Source organism: Alligator sinensis, unplaced genomic scaffold, assembly GCF_000455745.1.
Source record: "Alligator sinensis unplaced genomic scaffold, ASM45574v1 scaffold123_1, whole genome shotgun sequence".
Classification (NCBI taxonomy): domain Eukaryota; kingdom Metazoa; phylum Chordata; order Crocodylia; family Alligatoridae; genus Alligator; species Alligator sinensis.
This window is the reverse complement of record NW_005841985.1, coordinates 2,084,338-2,088,826: the sequence shown is the minus strand read 5'-3', so window position 1 is coordinate 2,088,826 and position 4,489 is coordinate 2,084,338.

The window sequence follows — 4,489 nt, the reverse complement described above, 5'->3', positions numbered from 1 at the left end:
GAACAACCACACGAGTTGTTCCAGCTGGCGGGGCCCAAGCCAGTTAATCCGTCCGCAATTCGAAGCTGGCGGGGAAAGGGGTACGTCTGGGGTTGCGCTCGGTGACGGGAAGAAAGAGAGATAGGTGATCAGTCTATCGATCGGCAGCCGCAAGTCAGATAACTTCAGAGGCACTCTGCAGCGTGCTCAAAGCTCTGCGACTTGGGCGGAAGTCGCGCGGAATTTTAAACGGCCAGCGAGCCAATTACTAGCCACCACGTGTGAATAATTTAGCACTGGCCAATAGCGGGGCACAGATTTGCATCCGAATAGCGGGAACTCTTTGCACCGTGCATTTCTGTGCTGCAAAGAAGAAATGCATCCTGCAAAGGAAACTGCAAATTGGTGGGAACTCTCCTGCATGCAGGCTCTTAATTGCAGCAGAACACTCTGTCGTGCAAAGGAGCTCTCATGTGGCCAGGAAATTCCATAGTGCCAAGGCACAAAAAATCACTGGGTTGTGACACCAGGCATTGTGTGGGATGCTAAGTGGAAGCAGCCCTATCTGCCTAGCACTGTGTGGCAGGCTCTGGGTGAGCTGTGCTCAGGCCCCAGTGGCTCTGGCTCCAACCCTCACATGGTGCTGGGTGGGCAGATCTGGTTCTACCCAGAAGCCACTGAGGCCTGACTGGTTTGTTCAGCCCCTGCCCATGTGGGATGGATCCTGGAAATGGGCCATTGCATTGTCCCTTCCTGCCCTGGGAGCCATGGGATGGGGGCAGGGGTGTGTGCATACATGCACCAGGAGCCCTGATGGTGGGATGGGGCAGTGTAAAGGTCTACAGCCAGGCTCCATGCTCTATCACTTTAGCCACAGACCTGGCTGGCAGGTGCTGGCTCCAGGCTGTGGGTGGGCTGGGGCCTGGGAGCAGGTGCATATATATGTATGTGTGTGCAGCCCTGAACAGCTCACCAAAACTTGTTATTTGGTCTTCTATGCCAAATAATTACCCACTCCTGGATTAGGATTTAACTGTTTGAGGAGCTGTACATACAGGTAATAGGAGGTAATGTCCTGAGGAGGACAGTCCTCTCTGCCCTGTTAAACGCAAAGGAAGAAGTCCAGGTGCTTTCTGCGGCTTGGCTGAGCAGTGCCCAGCTCCAGCGCCTCACAGGTACATGCAGTCATAGCTCTCCTGCTGCTTCAATCAACTTTAATCACTGCATGCCCCAGGGAGGTACATGATCTTAGACTTTGATCAGAGACAAGAGGTGCAGTAAACAAGGCAGGCAGACAAAGTAAATAATGATGTATTATTTACATGAAACCTGGGAACACTGATTGCCTCCAAATATACTGCATTTGGCTTTTTTCATGTCATAGTGATGCATCAATATTGGGTACAGGGCTGTTACCTCCACAGTGAGGGGCAGGGGCGTGGAAAACCTCAATCCCTGATATATTCATTAAACAATAAGTAACATTAAACGGTATGTTTTAATAAGTTATACATGTAAAACTCAAAACACACCAATAATTTACTAAGCAACTTGTTTGGTGTTAATGTGCAGATTTTCCATAATTCTTGTATCAGCTGAAGGCTGATTGCTTGTCTGTGTCCTTAGACTAACACAGCAACAACCAGAAACCCTGTATCAGATTAAATAATTTCAGAGAATTTGGTTAAACCTCTTATACGGTGCTCCAGGGAATTTTTATTATAATTTATTTCTGGTTTATGGCTTATTCTGCAACTGTCTTTTGGATTAGGAAAGGGGGAGAAATCTTACTCCAGCCATCAAATTGATGAAGGCAGAGGCAGGTAAAAGGTAACTTTGTTATTTTATATCCTATATCCCAGAAGAGCCCCAAAATCCTATATCTAATTTATTTTGCATGCAGCTGCAACGAACTCTAATGCTGCTTTGGAACGGGCATATCTGAGATTGTAAGTCCTATTTGTTAAAGTAAAAAAGATTCAGGCAGTTCTACTGCATAATCAGAGCAATAAACCAGGCCAGGGTGTATAACCCAAAAGGCATCTCATACCTTGGGTGTGGTGGGAGGCAGAATGAGTCTGGCCCAGATTCTGCTTACAACTCAGATTTCATGGCTGTGGCGTGAGGCATCACAGGCCGCGTCCAGACATGCAGGCATGTACAGTTTGTGGTGCCACAAACCAAACACCTCGAACATTAAATTTCCCCGCACTGCAAAATTTGCAGCACAGGGACAAAATTTGCTACCAGGATTTCCCAGCTGCAAAAAAAAAAAATAATGCTAAGGGGGAAAAGAAGTGGTATGGTATACATTACAATAGGGGAACAAATGGAGGCTAGGTCCTCCAGGGAGATGTTCTGGCTGCTGGTGAGAGTGTTTCTACTATTTAATTTATGCCCCAGCTGCTGCAGCATGCTGGGATGAGTGGGGAAAAGGCAGTTTCCCTGAAGCAGGACAATTTGTCCCTCACCAAAGTGCATGAACAGGGCTCTGCACTGTGGCACAAAGTAGTGCACAAATTTTGCCACTACTATTTGTGCCGCTGCAAGTGTACAGCCTTTCACATCTGGATGCGGCCATGATGGACAAGCTTTTCGTCTCTTTTGAACAACTGGTTTTCTGAGAGAGCTGAGACCTGATAGTCTGGGAGGCCCCTTCCAGACCTATGCTCCTATATGTTCATTCATAAATTTTGTTAGAAATGCTGAAATCCAAAGGCCGTCCCCAGGGCTGCATTTTTTGCATGAATTGTCTGCATCGTGTATTTCCGGTGACCCCAAATGAGAAACAGAGTTAATTCATTTTACTAGCTGTATTCAAAGCAAACAGAGGACAAGTTTTTTCAAGCAAACTGGTAACACTAGTCTTGTATAAATCCCCACATTGGGTATATGAGGACAGCTTGCTCCACAATGCAGAATGCAGGTAAAGGAGCTGTGGTTAAGTAACTTGAACAATAGTTCCTCTTGCACCACAGGGTTTAAAGTCAAGCTCTCTTTGCTCTGCTTTAACAATGATTTTGCAAGATGGCTCAGTCTGTGTGGTGCTACTGACTGCACCTAATCAGTGCTACAGACTAAAAGGCTGATACTGAGAAGAGGGGCTTTGCCAGTATCCATGTTAGACAGCACTCACAGTTGACTAGGAGGCTGCACAGCAGGCAGAAAGGCAAGATGCCCACAGTCTAAAGACAGACAGCGGCTTTTCAAAGCTTTCACTTGTTCTTTAAGTCCATCACTAAGCTGGGGAATAAATCTAATTGGGAGGAATTCTAAAGCTATCCTGTTTTTTTGACTTGGAGATAATTAATATGACATTGAGCAGGATGGACAATGAGGAACTAAGTTTCAAGCTTCTGTTAGTATTGATGTATTGAAACATAGACAACAGTCACTAAGGACCAAATTTTACTCCACCTGCTAGGCACCAAACTGAACTTGGGGCCTAAGAGGTATTCTACCTCATATTGTTCAAGTCCCTGAAAAAGATAATGCATCTTTGATAACATGCCTTCAAATGAGCTTGGGGAGACTGTCATAAAAAAACAGTAAAGAAGGACCCAAACACCTTTTGCATTAACTGTTTTTTCAGGAGTTCAAGCAGGGTGGAATAGAATCACACTTAGGTGGCACAGGATCTGATCTTAAATGTTTAATAACTCATACTATGACTGGCATCTGAAATTATTCCTTAACCACAGTGTCTTGTACTTTTCCCATGAAGCCAAGCATCTGAATTAGAAGAGGAAGGACATCCTGAGGCACTCTAAGCAAGATGGACTAATACACACTGTTGGGGGCAAAATGATGTTTTAACTAACATGCCTTTTAGGGTGTCTTTACATGTGTTCTGCAGTCAGCGGGCGGAGGGGGGGCTTTAATTAAAGCAGCTGCCAGGAGCTGCTGTAATAAAAGCTACCACAATGTCTCATGTATTCAGTGTCCTGCACTTCAAAATGGTGGCAGAGGCACTTTAACTAAAGCTCATTTGATAAGCTTTAGTTAAAGCATCCCCACTGCCATTTTGAAGCACAGGGATGCTGAATACTATGCCTGTGCAAAGCAGCTACTATTTGCTTCGGATTCAGATTCAGCCGACTCAGGCAACAATATTTTGATTCGGTGACTTGAATCACTGCCCCAAATCAATTTGGCCAAATCTGATTCAGAGATTTGGCCGCAGCCAAATTGGCTGAATCTCTGAATTGACCCTATCTCTCGCCCCCTCTCAATGGCTGCCCTACCTGCTTTCCCAGCTCCCGGCTCTTTAAAGAAAAGCCCAGGCTCACCGGCTACTGCTGGGCAGGGAAGTGATCCCTGCTGCCCCACACTGCCCCATGCTGTTTGGGGGGGGCTCTGCCATGAGCCCCCCAACCCCTGCCCATTCTCCCAGACCCGCCATGGCTGTCCTGCCTGCCCCAGCCCTTAAAAAACAAACAAACAAACAAAAAGTCCCGCGTCACCAAATCCTGCCGGGCATGGGGATGATCCCCTATTGCCCCATGCTGGA